The sequence below is a fragment of the Triticum urartu genome, chromosome 1A (assembly GCF_056163025.1).
Source record: "Triticum urartu cultivar PI428250 chromosome 1A, HENAU_Tu73, whole genome shotgun sequence".
In the NCBI taxonomy this organism is placed as follows: domain Eukaryota; kingdom Viridiplantae; phylum Streptophyta; class Magnoliopsida; order Poales; family Poaceae; genus Triticum; species Triticum urartu.
In genome coordinates this window covers 208385803-208402414 of record NC_141873.1, presented here as the reverse complement: position 1 = coordinate 208402414, position 16612 = coordinate 208385803, and positions in this window count along the sequence as shown.

Below are 16612 nucleotides of genomic sequence, written 5' to 3'. Positions count from 1 at the left end.
AAATTAGTTAAAACTTCTAAAAATCATAAAAATTAATCTATAACTCCAAATGAAATAATTTATATATGAAAAATTATCAGAAAAATCCAAAGAATCGGAATATGGCATTTTCATGCATGTTAGAACAACTTATGGCTGCTGTTTAGGACAAATCATATAAAGGGCTTTTAAACCTTCACATATGGAGTTTGAATTCGAACCTAGAGTTCAAACCAACTTCATTTAATCTGGTTGCTAGATGCATTAGCTCAAATCACATCATATTGCCATGTCATGATCATGCATCATATTGTCACATTGCATTGATTGAGTTTCCTCTCTGTTGCCGGTAATTGCCCCTTCTCATTAGACGTGGTTCCGAAGATGAGATCGATGACACCGATGAAGAACTATACTATCTTCAGAAGTGCCAGGCAAGCAATACCCCCTTGTTCATTCCGATACAATCCCACTCTCTCGCTCCTGCTCTCTTTTACTGCATTAGGACAACAACGATTCAACTATTACATGATGCAGTAGTTGAAACCCTTTCCTCTGCATGACCTGTCATTGCCACAGTAAATAGATGAAACCCACTAGCATGAGTAGGAGTTGTTTGATCCCTGATGTGCCTACTCATTCATGCTTGTTCTCATGCCTGCTACTGCTTAGAGTTGAGCCAGGTCTGATTCATCGGGGATGGATTGGAATGTGGTGAACATGTCCTACTGTTGAGAGCTAAGTGTGTGAACACAATTTAGTAAAGGTAGCAGTGAGAGGCCATGTAGGAGTACATGGTGGATTGTCTCATTGCAGTCATCCTCAGGAACTGAGTTCCGTGTTTGTGATCCATGATCATCTACCACGCATTGGAATGCTTAAGTGCCCTTCTCAACTTATTAATCGCCTTAATATCTGTCCAGGAGTTGCAACTAATTTCTGGTGTTTGTAGGATATGTGTTGGGGGCCGTGCGTAGCGCTGATCCTAGGGGTGGGCTATGATGCGGTAGAGACACGAGGCACGGTGTACCGGGACGCCCGTTTGGTGCCTCGGGAACCCTGCTCTCATCGTTTGGGGCCGTGAGCGAAACCCCAGCCGGATCTCCATGCGGATGGAACCCGAATAGGCGATAAACCTGGACTAGAGACTTGTGTGGTTAGTCAGGTCGTGGCCGACTTCCTCACCAGGGTTCCGCTTGAAGGTTGCCAAGATACACGACGTGTACCTGGTGGTAAGTGGCGAGAGCGTGTGTGAAGAAGTACACCCCTGCAGGGTTAACATCATCTATTCGAATAGCCGTGTCCGCGGTAAAGGACTTCTGGGTTGCCTGTACAGTTCATAGACAAGTGAAAGTGGATACTCTAAAATGCGCAAGATAAGCGTGAGTGCTATGGATGGCGTTCTCGTAGGGAGACGGGAACGAATCCATAGTGGTGTATTGATTTGGTGAATATGTGAACTCGTGTGCGCCACCTCAAAGAGTTACTTGTAGTAGTAGTTCAGGTTAGCCACCGAGTCAAAGCTGGCTTGCTGTAGTTAAACGCCACCATCCCTTTGTTGATAATGATGCATATGTAGCTAGTTCTGATGTAAGTCTTGCTGGGTACATTTGTACTCACGTTTGCTTAATTTATGATTTTGTAGAGAGACTTCAGTCTCGCTAGTAGTTCCACGTGGACTTCGACGTTTAGCTTGTTACCTCAGCTATGATCTTGTACCTTTGGGAGGGTCTTGTAGATAGTCAGGCTTCTCAGCCTTTTTCATTTGTAGTTGTCTATACTCAGACATGTTTATGCTTCTGCTTGTTGCTTGTATGCTCTGTGTGTTGGGTCATGAGACCCATGTTTGTAATACTTGGCTCTTCGGAGCCTAATGAATAAATACTTTGAGTCGTAGAGTTTTGTTGTGATGCCATGTGGTATTTACACATATCGGGCATATTGTGTGTATGATTGAAATGCTTGGTATGTGTGGGATTCGACAACCTAGTTGTTTATCCTTGGTAGCCTCTCTTCTGGGGAAATGTAGTCTAGTGCTTCCACTGAGCCATGGTAGTCTGCTACAGCTCGGTTTACTGGAGTCCTACTAGCCCAGTTACTACTGCTCTGGAACACTTAGACTGGCCGACATGTGAACCACTTCGTTCCTGTGTCTGTCCCTTCAGGGAAATGCCACGCGGTGACTTCCGGAGTCCTGGTAGCCTGCTACAGCCTAGGTTCCCGGAGTCCTGTTAGCCCAGTTGCTACAGCCTGGATTCACACACTGATGACCGACACGTTCGATGCTGGTTCATGTATGCTTGTCCCCGTAAGTTAGCGCCACTTTGGGTTCATGACTAGTCATGTCGGCCCGGGTTCTCTATCATATATGTGAGCCAAAAGGCGCAAATAGTCCCGGGCCAGGTAAGTGGCACCCGTGGGAATACCGTGCGTGTGAGGCCGCAAAGTGATATGATGTGTTACATGCTAGATCGGTGTGACTTAGGATCGGGGTCCTGATAGGTTTGGTATCAGAGCCTGACTGCCTGTAGGATTACCAAGCCAAACTGGTAGAAGTTGAGTCTAGAAATTCTTTAGTTATGTAAGGGAATTGATTGGGGAAGGGAACGTAAGGGTCTTTTTACTCCTTTACCTTATGCCCTTCTGATCTGAGTCAACCTCTTCTTCTCTACGGGGATTAAGAACTAGGCTTCCTCTTCTTTCTATCAGGATCACGTGTTACTAAGCCGTAGACCTATAGGATTGATGGATTCAAGCCCCAGTTATGTTTCTCCTACTTCCGTGTGTTCGTAGTTGATCTCGGAACCTTGATATTGTGATGTTGAGTGGCTATGCCACCATTTTGCAGGATGTCTCAAATCTTTTCGAGCATTTACAACCGTTATGTTGTCCGAGTCATCCCAGGTTTCTAAATAATCTAATGCATTTGCAACTCCCTTCTTTCCTTTCCTGATGTTCTTTTGGGCCAGATTAACCACACTAACCAATGTGTTGAGGTACTTCATTACCTCTGTATATATGTTGGAACTATTATTATGACCCTAGGCGTCTTAGAGGATCACCTAGTAATCTAGCCATGTTTTGTGTTCCAGTGTGACGAATCTGGCCACCATTCTCGAAAGTATCTCGTGATGTTATTAGCTAGTAGGTATTCCATCCCTGGGTTCCTGAACCCAAGATTCGCTCTACTTACTTTCTGTTGATAGTGTTGCTCGTTCCCTTAGGATATTAGCAACCTTTGCGATAGACCTCGATGTCCGTGGTATTTCTTTCTTCCAAATACCATGAACTACTTATGGCAGAAGTTCCTCGTTGAACCGAAAGATCACAACCAGAGTGCTCTTGACGAGTTCTTGATTCTATGTTGTGACTCTGCCAGTTCTACCTTTCTGCATGGGTTATCCGAAAGAACTATGTTGAACTCGTTCGATATGCTAATCTATGCACCCCACAACTCGGAAAATCGTATGTTCCTTTGAATTGTCCCTCTTTAGTTGTTTTCTGACCTTTTTCTATCAATTGGTAGTCAAGAGTATGTGTGCATTTGTGTTATCGATGCCTATTATTCTTGTGTTTCGTCAAGCCATTCTATTCTGGAATGACTAGGAGAAACAAACTCCAGTACCTTGTCCACTTCAAGGATTGGGTCAAAGTAGTTGTATTCTGTGGGTCAAAATGCCAAACAGCTTTTGATCTGTTCTACCTTGGAGTGTTACTATCTTTATGTCAAAAATTTCATGAGAATTGCACCTTCTCTTATGAATTCTTGACGCAGTGATACTTCTCGCCGTCATTATTCATTCCTCGGCCTCGTGTTGTTGTAGCCGGAATGCAGACAAGTGAACTGTGATGTGTGAAATCAATACTCCTAGCAACCTCGTTGCTTGGTGGTTAATGGACAATAATCTCATTCTTAGCGTGTTGGTTGTTGAATCATCACCCTAAGGTTGATCGTGCCACCTAGTCCTTATTTCCGGTGCACTCTTCCATCAATGACTTAGGATTGTGTCGATCCCTCGCTCTTTTGATCATATCGTCTTGCCCTGAAAAGCAAGATTGTTCTCGAGCTTAGTAACATATCGGTGGTTCGTGATTTTCCGAATATCTTATCAGAAATATCACCAGCTCGTCACCTGACCGCTATGTTGAGTTTGTGGTCAAGTTGGTTTTCCAATAAACCACTCTTTCTCCAAGAATCTGTGTTGGATACCCCTGAACTAGTTGGTTAAGCCAAACAACAACTTGGAGAGTTGGTAGATAAAAGCTTGTCTGACTTAGTTCATGTTAAGGGATATCTTTTTGTGTGTGTGTGTGTTGAAGAAAGATGATATCTTCATCGATTGGTCCTCGTAATTAGTTGGTGGATCTATTGCCTTGTCAAAACTTTGACTTGAGTATGGGCTATCGTTAAGTCAATTCAGAACCATTGATGTTTGTAATGTTGTCTTACTCGTGGTTGATCCCTCGAGCATACACCATTTAATTTTTTTGTCTGACCAATGCTATCACCATGTGCACATGATGGTGGAAGTCCAGTGATATGGAAATTCCGATGAGTTGATGTTGAACCCATCAGCAGCATTTTGTCTCCCCCATGATTCATGTTGAACACCAACCTAGTGTTGAAAACTTTGTAAGCAATGCCTTCGTGTTCCGTTCATGAAGCTTATGCTTGGATGGAAGAAGTAACTTCCTCGAATTCATGTGCATTTGGTGCAAGTTGCTGCCATGAGTTCGAGAACGATTGGTTTTGTTTCCTCTGGTACCATCCCAAGTCAGTTATGCATGTGCGAATGTATTATATGGTTTGGTAGACTAATTACCTCCACTCCATATGGGTTCCCTAGCACACCAAGCCGCTGATTGAATTGTTCAAGGAGGAGAAGCTCCTTCTTAAGAGCTAACCCGGGCTTATAAAAGGACTTCGATATCCTCGTTGATGGTTCCCTACCTGAACTCGGTAGTGTTTTATTATAAGACTACTACATGGTCATGCTTGCCTTGGACAATGTGTTCACAGGTTTGTAGCAGAACCAACTCATGTTTTGGATCTTGCTATCGTAGTTCATTGCCCGAGAATCTTGCAACGTTATCTTGTCGATTTGTGTTGCAACTTTTATTTTCAGACATGTTGAGTCTAAAGTATCTGTTACCCATCAGATCTGAATCTCAGGCGGATATGATGGTTGGAACATTCCCAACATTTGCATTTTGTCCCTAGCTTGCACCTCCATTGTGCCATTTTACTATGATCCACCTTCTCAGCAGTTGTTGTCCAGGATCATCTTCAAAAGTGGACTTACCATGGGTCCCATCCATTTCCGATGATAAGCAAAAACCATCCCTTGCGTTGTCTTCAACAAGGTAGTCCACATCGTCCATTCTAGTCCGGGTATGCCATCCCTTCGTACTCCGCCCAACGATTGTTGTGATTTGCCCTAGGGTGGTATAAAGAGTTTCAATGATCTCTGAATCAAAAGTAATTCTTTTTTCCACTTAAGGGAATATTTTTGCGAGTCACCTTCCTCTAAGATGTCTCATTTGGTATCATGACAACTCAACTCCTCGCTACATTGACAACCATTCACCACCTTCTTAAGCGTGAAATTGTTGTCTACCTAGTGAACCTTCGTCATCTGTTACACTCCATCCCTCTGGATGTATGTTTCATGTTTCAGCTCGAGAGATGTTTCAATCTCGCATTCCATGAGTTGATCATCGGTTGTTCGATCTTCGAGAAGATCGATCCTTCTAGAGTTTTCCTTTTCCTCTCGTTGTCATGTTGGTTGGAATTCTCAGAGCAAGATGTCGAGACAAAGATGGTGGCGAATCAACGTTCTTACAAAGTGCAACTTGGATCATGAAGATTGTGTTAGTTTGCCTTTCCCCTTCATCTTACCCTACGCTTGAATCTAGGGACGAGATTCTTGTTTAGTGGGGGTGAGTTGTCACATAGCTAGTTCTGGTATGACTTAGACTAGCTAGTCATGTGTGCATCATGTTTAAATTTCAATGAATTTGAAATGGGGACATGTGAAAGCCTCAGAAGTCATTTCTGAAAATGACCAAGATAAAAATTGCTTCAAATAGGTCCAAGAAAATGTTCATGTTTCTCTCTGAAAATATTGGCCAGAGGTAAAATTCAAACCAATATTTTCAGGAGCTCATAAATATTTATTTCGGGCATTTGGAATTAATTCAATAACTAATTGCATTGGATTTATATTTGATGTATTTAAAATATGATCCAATAATTCTGGAAATTGTTGTGGGGCTTTATATTAATGTCACTAGTCCATACAACAATTTACAGAAGCTCAGAAAATGATTTGGGTTATCAAATCAAAACAAAGTTGCAGAAAAATAGAAAACATGAATTAAAAGAGAAAGAGAGAGAACTTACCTGGCACCCCAACCGGCCCACCACTGTAGCAGCCCAGCTGGGCAAAGTCAGCCCAGCCCACTACCGTAGCCCCTCTGTCACCTTCCTCCTCATGCCCGTAGGCAGGGGCACGTGCCCGGCGCGCGCAGCCATACGCCGGCCACCTCCACCCTGCCTGCGTGCCCCCTCCTCCCCCTGGATGCCTCCCGAGACGCCACGCACCCCTGGACCTCTCCCACTCCTCCCCTCGTTTCCCCTCCTCTCCCTCGCTCTCCCCCGCGCCGCCCTTAACCACCACGGCCACAGCCACCCCCTCGCCTCCTCTTCATGACCACGATCTCTGCTGCACTCCTCTACGCCTCTCTGTTGAGCCACGCTTCGTCGGAGGCCAAGGAACACCGCCATCGCCGTCGTCATCATCCTCTACCCCGACAATCGCCATCCGTCGATTCGCCTCCGTCCAGACCTCCCCGAGCTCGCCGTCAAGCTCATCGTGCTCACTATGAGGCTATGAACCTTTCCCCCCTAACCCTGTGGCTTACCGCTCGCCGTAGCCATCGCCCCCTTGCTAACAGCAGCACAGTGCCGCACGAGCTCGTCGCCGCCGTGGCTCCGGTGAACAAACGGCCCCGTGTGTGCGTCTGTTGTGCTTGCCACATCGCGTAGAACTTCTCGAGCGCATTAGTTCATGCGTTTGCACGTTGCAGTTGCGTTCCTATGCACCCCCGAGCTCCGGCCACCGTCGCGCTGCTCGTCGCCGTCAACTCCGGCCACCCCAGCTCCAGCCGCCTCCACCACTGGATGTGCCACTCCACCAGCTCCCCGCGCGCCAAACCGGACCCTGTAGCGAAATCCCGATGCCCTCCGCCGCATTTTGGTCGCCGCCGGTAGAACTCCGGCGAGGCCGACGTGGCGCTGTCATTAGCCACTAATGACCCCGCTAGCTAACCCCTCTCTCACTGACTACTGGGCCCCGCTGCCTAAATAACCCTGGATAGCTTCTGTTTAGACTAAACTAACCAGACGGGCCCCACTGGTCAGTTTGACCTGGCCATGTCACTCGTTGACCCGACCCCACCTGTCAGCGACACTAACCAGCACTGTGTCACTGACCAGTAGACCCCACCGGCCATGTTTGACCTTGGGCGACCCAGTTGACCTGCTGACATCACCCTGACGCAATGCTGACGCAGTAAGTCATTTTCTGGATTTAATTTAATTCAGGAAATTTCGGAAATTAGTTAAAACTTCTAAAAATCATGAAAATTAATCTATAACTCCAAATGAAATAATTTGTATATGAAAAATTATCAGAAAAAATCCGAAGAATCTGAATATGGCATTTTCATGCATGTTAGAACAACTTATGGCTGCTGTTTAGGACAAATCATATAAAGGGATTTTAAACCTTCACATATGGAGTTTGAATTTGAACCTAGAGTTCAAACCAACTTGATTTAATCTGGTTGCTAGATGCATTAGCTCAAATCACATCATATTGTCATGTCATTATCATGCATCATATTGTCGCATTGCATTGATTGTGTTTCCTCTCTGTTGTCGGTAATTGCCCCCTCTCAGTAGACGTGGTTCCGACGATGAGATCGATGACACCGATGAAGAACTATACTATTTTCAGAAGTGCCAGGCAAGCAAAACCCCCTTGTTCATTCCGATACAGTCCCACTCTCTCGCTTCTGCTCTCTTTTACTGCATTAGGACAACAACGATTCAACTGTTACATGCTGCGGTAGTTGAACCTCTTTCCTCTGCTTAGAGTTGAGTCAGGTCTGATTCATCGGGGATGGATTGGAATGTGGTGAACATGTCCTACTGTTGAGAGCTAAGTGTATGAACACGATTTGGTAAAGGTAGCGGTGAGAGGCCATGTAGGAGTACATGGTGGGTTGTCTCATTGCAGCCGTCCTTAGGAACTGAGTTCTGTGTTTGTGATCCATGATCATCTACTACCACGCATTGGAATGCTGAAGGGCCCCTCTCGACTTATTAATCGCCTTGATGTCTGTCCAGGAGTTGCAACTAGTTTCTGGTATTTTTAGGATATGTGCTGGGGGCTGTGCATAGCATTGACCCTAGGGGTGGGCTATGATGCGCTAGAGACACAAGGCACGGTGTACTGGGACGCCCGTTTGGTGCCTCGGAACCCTGCTCTCATCGTTTGGGGCCGTGAGCGAAACCCCGGCCGGATCTCCTTGCGGATGGAACCCGAATAGGCGATAAACCTGGACTAGAGACTTGTGTGGTTAGTCAGGTCATAGCCAACTCACTCGCCAGGCTTCTGCTCGAAGGTTGCCGAGATACACGACGTGTACCTGGTGGTAAGTGGCGAGAGCGTGTGTGAAGAAGTACACCCCTGCAGGGTTAACGTCATCTATTCGAATAGCCATGTCCGCGGTAAAGGACTTCTGGGTTGCCTGTACAGTTCATAGACAAGTGAAAGTGGATACTCTAAAATGCGCAAGATAAGCGTGAGTGCTATGGATGGCGTTCTCGTAGGGAGATGGGAGCGAATCCATAGTGGTGTATTGATTTGGTGAATATGTGAACTCGTGTGTGCCACCTCAAAGAGTTACTTGCAGTAGTAGTTCAGGTTAGCCACTGAGTCAAAGCTGGCTTGCTGTAGTTAAACCCCACCATCACTCTGTTGATAATGATGCATATGTAGCTAGTTCTGATGTAAGTCTTGCTGGGTAAATTTCTACTCACGTTTGCTTAATTTATGTTTTTGTAGAGAGAATTCAGTCTCGCTAGTAGTTCCTGTGGACTTCGACATTTAGCTTGTTACCCCAGCTACGATCTTGTACCCTTGGGAGGGTCTTACAGATAGTCAGGCTTCTCAGCCTTTTCATTTGTAGTTGTCTGTACTCAGACATGTTTATGCTTCCGCTTGTTGCTTGTATGCTCTGTGTGTTGGGTCATGAGACCCATGTTTGTAATACTTGGCTCTTCGCAGCATAATGAATAAATACTTTGAGTTGTAGAGTTTTGTTGTGATGCCATGTTGTATTTACACATATCGGGCATATTGTGTGTATGATTGAAATGCTTGGTATGTGTGGGATCCGACAACCTAGTTGTTTATCCTTGGTAGCCTCTCTTCTGGGGAAACGTAGTTTATTGCTTCCACTGAGCCATGGTAGTCTGCTACAGCCCGGTTTACCGTAGTCCTGCTAGCCCAGTTACTACTGCTTTGGAACACTTAGATTGGCCGGCATGTGATCCACTTTGTTCCTGTGTCTGTCCCTTTATGGAAATGTCACGCGGTGACTTCCGGAGTCCTGCTATCCTGCTACAGCCCGAGTTCTCGGAGTCCTGTTAGCCCAGTTGCTACAGCCTGGATTGACACGCTGATGACCGATACGTTCGATGTTGGTTCATGTATGCCTGTCCCCGTAAGTTGGTGCCACTTTGGGTTCACGACTAGTCATGTCGGCCTGGGTTCTCTGTCATATGGATGCTAGCGACACTATCATATACGTGAGCCAGAAGGCGCAAATGGTCCCGGGCTAGGTAAGGTGGCACCCGTGGGAATACCGTGCGTTAGGCCGCAAAGTGATATGATGTGTTACATGCTAGATCGGTGTGACTTAGGATCAGGGTCCTGACATCGGGATAGATTGGAACCTGACAGGACGATTCGGATCCGTAGTACACCTGCCTTCTGATGACCTTAGGCAAGTGCTCGCCGGCGACCGCCGTCATGGCGGCGATACGAGCAGGAGCAACCGCACCGAAACCATCAGCACCACTCGTCTGCATTCCCCCAATGTTGGCGCCACGCGAGGGAATTTGGAGGCTATGTAGGGATTTGGGGGAAATGGGAAACTGTGGAGATAAGCTAACGGTCGAGAACTACTAATGGCACTACATATATGTTGTATAAGGCACACTGTTTGTACATGTCGTTTGTGTTAGGAATTACAACGTCACACACGATTTCTACACCAAACCGTGTGAGAAGACAACGTAGGTTAGACAGGGTTGTCATTACTTAACCGTATGTGATGTACTATCCTGTCCATATAATTGAGTTACGGTGAGATACCGTGTAAACAACCGCTCCGCGGATATCCCTAAAAAAACAGCCGCTCTGCATATAGAGATGGCAGTGGCGGCCTAGGCAGCGGCTACCGGAGAAGAGGTCAATCCTCGGTTGATGGGCAATGGCAGTGTCATAGGAGGTTAATCCTTGTTTTGCGGCAGGAGATAGGAGGAGCTCAACCATCAAGGTCGGTGGCGGCGTGATTCTAGCACATCCATCGCAGTCGATGGCGCACGGCATAGTGGAGGTCGAACTTCAGGCGGCAGCCGCACTAAGCTTTGCTCCTCGATCCTGCTATCTCGTCATGCCGCCAGATCGCGCTTGTTTGTCTGCTGGGTGGAGGTCGCCGCGCGGCTAATTAATTAAGGTATTCTTTTCGTGAGTGGCTAAGTTTAGGTATTCGATTCCTAAGTGTAGTGTTGTACTAGTACTCTGCGTGTAAATTGACTGGCCATTAATTTTTGTCATAGCACGTCTGGATAACAACATGGAGCTCCCTCAGTAATTATTAAAATAAAACCTTGTGATTTATGCACGCATCTTTGGACAGTAGTTAATCCTGGTATTAATGTTGTTGTTTTGTTTTTAATTACCATTTGTGTGCTACAGATGGAACGATCTCGATGGATGAAGAATCGGAAAACCACAGATTTTATCAATGGCGTGACAGAGTTCATGAATTTGGCTGAAAGTACAAAGAGGAGAATTGGTGATGCGGATTACATCATGTGTCAATACAGAGTCACATGAAGTTGCAAATGTCCAGATGCACTTAGTCTCTAGGTGATTCATGGATGGATATACACGTTGGACCAGACACGGTGAAGAGGACGTCATGGATGAAGATACCCAGGGAAGCGAGATGCCAAACCCCGATCAGTGTCACATGGATGTTGAATCTAACATCGGGGTAGAGGCGTCAAGCTACCAATGGAACACTGGAAAGCCGAAACACCCACTAGAAAACCAAGACGTTGACGCAGATGACGACGATCTTGATATGCCAGATTTTGCTGCTATGATTGCGGATTCGAGGGCCCAGATAAGCATATGATTGGGTACAAGGATCTGCCAACCATTGATGCGGACTCCAATAAAGAATTGTATCCAGGTTGCAAAAAAGAAATATTCCAGGTTGAGTGCCACCCTAGCACTTCTCAGATTTAAAGCAGCAAATGGTCTATCAAACAAGGGCTTCATAGAGATGTTAGGTCTTTTGAAAGAAATTCTTCCGGGAAAATAATGTTCTCCCAGAAGCACACTGTGTAGCTCATTTCCGGATGAAGAGGCAGCTCACGTGATAATTTGATGCATTTGGTAGTTGTTCATGAGGGTCGGGAACCACGCGTGGACAAATCAAAGTTCGACCATAACGCGGTGACGTGTTTGTTTTTAATTTTTTTCTTCAATGGAACGTATGCAGTTTTTTCTTGAATGGCACGTGAATCATGCACATAATCAATGACGGAGCACAGGATGGGATGGTAGCCATGGACATGGTCAGCCCATTTTGGAGACTAATACAATGGTACTTTGATGTACATTTTGAAAAAAACTACTACTTTGATGTGTCATGTCAACTCGCAGAACGATGAGAAGCTTTCTTACTACGCCCTCTACATTGCCCACACATTGTACGACTAATTATAGTGGGAGTCACTTAGCGCACTCCAACAAAATTTTGCTTATTTGGCAAGTAGTTAATGAGAAGTGGTAATATAATAAGTTATTGTAACATAGCGTTTCCCAAGACAAGATGAGTCTACAAGGTAATAAATGAAGCCATCATAACATTAAACTAGTCACAGTGGAGAGTAACTTAGAGTAGTAACATGCATATGTTACTACCCACACAGTGGGTAGTAACGTATGTGTTGTGTCATGCATCACTTCATTTATTACGTTGTAGAATCATCTTCTCTAGATATGTGTGATGTTACAGTAACTAGCTATGTTATCACATGCCTCTCTTTCTTCATTAATTACATGCCACATCATCTATTTTTGCCTAGATAAGTGTGATGTTACCACCTATGTTACTCCCATTGTGGGTAGTACTGTACTACTCCCTCCTTTCCGGTTTATAGGGCTCCCTCGTTTCCGGTTTATAGGGCTCAATTCGAAAATCTCACCAACCAAGGAAGATGATGAGTGGTGGAATACTTTTTGTATTTTGCAAAAGCATCCAATTAATGCTCTTGTTTTCCTCAAAAAATTATGTTTACCATTGTATTAATTGCAATGCATGCATGCATGCATAAAGTACATGCATTGGTCATTTTTCTCTTAATACTTGCATGCGATTATTTAATGCACCTTGAAATCTAAACTTGTGATGGGGAACAACCAAATTGATCCTTATAAAATGGAAAAACTAAGATTTTGAGATAATCCCTATAAACCGAAAAGGAGGGAGTAGTAACATAGACTAGTGTCATATGCATGAAACTACTACTCCCTCTGTTCCTGAATATAAGTCTTTCTAGAGATTTCACTATGGACTACATATGGATGTATATAGACATAGTTTAGAGTGTAGGCTCACTCATTTTGCTCCGTATGGAGTCTCTTATTGCAATATCTAAAAAGACTTATATTTGGGAACAGAGGGAGTAGTGAGTATGGGAGCACATGATACTTCCCTGTTCAGACCGATCCCATGTTGGCTTCTCATCTTCTTGGCCCAACAAAAAACCCTCCCCCTCCCACGCATGCTTCCCGCCCGGCGCCAGCTGAGCTCGTTGAGGGAGTCCTGGACTAAGGGGTCCTCGGGCGTTCGGCCTGTTAGCCATGGGCCGAACTGATGGGCTATGAAGATACGAAGACCGAAGACCGCGCCCATGTCCGGATGGGACTCTCCTTGGCGTGGAAGGCAAGCTTGGCTACCGGATATGTAGATTCCTTTCTTTGTAACCGACCTTGTGTAACCCTAGATCCTCCCGATGCCTATATAAACCGGAGGACTTAGTACGGAGGAGAAGATATTGATTATCATAGCCATACATGCTAGACCTCTAGGGTTTAGCCATTACGATCTCGAGGTAGAGCAACTCTTGTAATACTTGTATTCATCAATATTAATCAAGCAGTACGTAGGGTATTACCTCCATAGAGAGGGCCCGAACCTGGGTAAACATCATGTCCCTTGTCTCCTGTTACCATCGACCTCAGACGCACAGTTCGGGACCCCCTACCCGAGATCCGCCGGTTTTGACACCGACATTGGTGCTTTCATTGAGAGTTCCACTGTGTCGTCAACGAAAGGTTTGATGGCCCCTTCAATCATCGATAGTGACGCTGTCCAAGGAGAAACTTTCCTCCTCGGACAGATCTTCGTGTTCAGTGGCTTCGCACTGCGGGCCAACTTGTGTTGCCACCTGGAGCAGGTCGATAGCTACACCCCTGGCCATCAGGTCAGATTTGGGAGCTTGAACTACGTTGCAGACATCTGTGGAGACTTGATCTTCGCCGGATTCGAGACCACGGCTGCCACCCCCAGTCACCCCAATGATCATGACCTAAATCTTTCATCAGACCGCATCCAGGAGATCGCCCCTATAACCGCTCTGGCCTTAGAGACGGAGCAGACTGCACCATCCGAGGACGGGAGGATCAACCCCACCACGGAGGCCACAGATTCCACGATGTTGGAGACGCACATAGACTTAACCTCTCATGACGTCTTTGTCACCGGAACTCTGGACTCGTGTCCGGCCGTAAGTTCTGAACCATGTGAGCCCGCAGACGCCGAACTTGATCGTTTATCGATCTTCGAGTTCAGCGCCTCAGATATCTTCCACGCTCGCCTTTGGGCGATGTGCTAAACTCGTTAAAGAACCTATCCTTGGCAGAGAACTCATAGCCGAACTATATCCGGTTCGAACTAGGGGCTCACGGCGGAGAATTTTGCTTCCCACCCGCCACCCACTTCATAGCCACGGTCGAGGATTTGGCCGACACACTTGATTATGACCCCGAGGACATCGACGGTATGGGCGACGATGCCGGAGAAGAAGAGGCCCAGAACTCGCCGTTCACCGGATGCTGGACGGCCACTTTTTCGTACGATGTATACATGGTAGATGCACCAAAGGAGAACATCAGCGATGACAAGGAGGATCCATCTGAGGATAAACCTTCCGAAATACAATCCAAGCGCCGGCGTCAGCGGCACCACTCTAAGTCACGCCATAGCAAAGACAGCAACACCGGCACAGGAGAAGATAAAACTCCGGAAGGTGCCGAAGACAACGAAGACCCCGAAATAGCTAATGAACAAGATGGATGGTAAGATGGGCAGGCTAGCCCTAGTATGCAGGCCACACACAAAGACTCAGAGGACAGAAGTTATCTTCCGCTCTCCATGGCTGAGGTGAGCCTCGGCACCGACGACTTCATCGTGCTTGAGGAACCTCTTGAGCAGGAGTGCTTCAAGCGCCAGCTAATCGCCACTCCAAGGAGCCTGAAAAAGAAGCAGAAGCAGCTTCAAGCTGACCAAGATCTGCTCAATGATAAATGGACCAATGTCCTAGCAGCCGAAGAATATGACCTCAAGCGCCCAACCAAAAGCTACCCAAAGCGCAAACTGCTACCTCAGTTTGACGAGGAGGCGCCGGAATACATACCTCCATTGTACAATGCGGCTGACCGACCACCACGTGGTCGGGACAAAATGGAAACTCACCCCGAACACCAGCCAGCCCCGCCTCATCGCACAGGTAGAGGTAAATTAGCCCACGGTCATACATATGACCTCCGGCAAAACCTGAACAATAAAGCAGGACATACTAGATTAATCTACGGATCGCGAGGACGTACCTCAACACGCGACGACGGCCACCTATTCGGACGTGACAAACTTAGTCATGCACGGGCTGAAAACCACAAATGGACTCCATCAGAGCTACGTCGCGATACAACCCGATATAGAGGTGCCGCACACCCTCATTGCTTCACTGATGAGGTCCTGGATCATGAATTCCCAGAGGGGTGCAAACCCGTGAATATATAATCATACAATGGAACCACGGACCCCGCGGTCTGGATCGAAGACTTCATTCTCCACATTCATATGGCCCGCGGCGATGACCTCCACGCCATCAAATACCTCCCTTTAAAACTCAAGGGGCCAGCTTGGCACTGGCTCAACAGTCTGCTTGCAAATTCTATTGGCTGCTGGGAGGACTTGGAAGAGGCCTTCCTTGATAACTTCCAAGGTACATATGTTCGACCTCCGGACACTGATGACTTAAGCCATATAGTTCAACAGCCCGGAGAGTCCGCTAGGAAATTTTGGACTAGGTTGTTAACTAAAAAGAACGAAATCGTCGATTGTCCGGATGCTGAAGCCCTAGCAACCGTCAAACACAGCATCTGTGACGAATGGCTCGCTGGCGACCTCGGCCAAGAAAAGCCAAAATCTATGGCAGCCCTCACATCACTCATGACCGGCTTTTGTGCGGGCGAGGACAGTTGGTTGGCCCATAGAAAAAACAATGCAAGTGACACCGGCACCCCTGAAGCTAAAACTAGCAAAGACAAGTCTCGACGCAATAGATACAAGCGTCGAAACAACAGTGATAACACCGAGGACACGACAGTCAATGCCGGATTCAGGTGCTCTAAGTTCGGTCAGCGAAAGAAGCCATTCCAAAAGAACAATTCACGCACATCCAGCTTGGACCACATACTTGATCGTCCATGCCAGATTCATGACACCCCAGACAAGCCACCCAATCATACGAATAGAGATTGCTGGGTTTTTAAATAGGCCGACAAATTAAACGCTGAGAACAGGGAAAAGGGATCGCAAAGCAAGGATGACGACGAAGAGCCCCAGCAACCAAACACAGGGGGACAGAAGAAGTTTCCCCCTCAGTTCAAAATAGTGAACATGATATACGCTACCCACATCCCCAAGAGGGAGCGCAAGCGTGCACTCAAGGACGTCTACGCGACAGAGCCAGTCGCCCCAAAATTTAATCCATGGTCGTCATGCCTGATCACTTTTGATCGCTGGGATCATCCGACCAGTGTCCGTCACAGTGGCTTAGCCGCACTGGTCCTAGACCCAATAATTGATGGGTTCCACCTGACTCGCATCCTTATGGACGGAGGTAGCAGCCTCAATCTGCTCTATCAGGATACATCACGAAAAATGGGTATTAACCCATCTCGGATCAAGACCA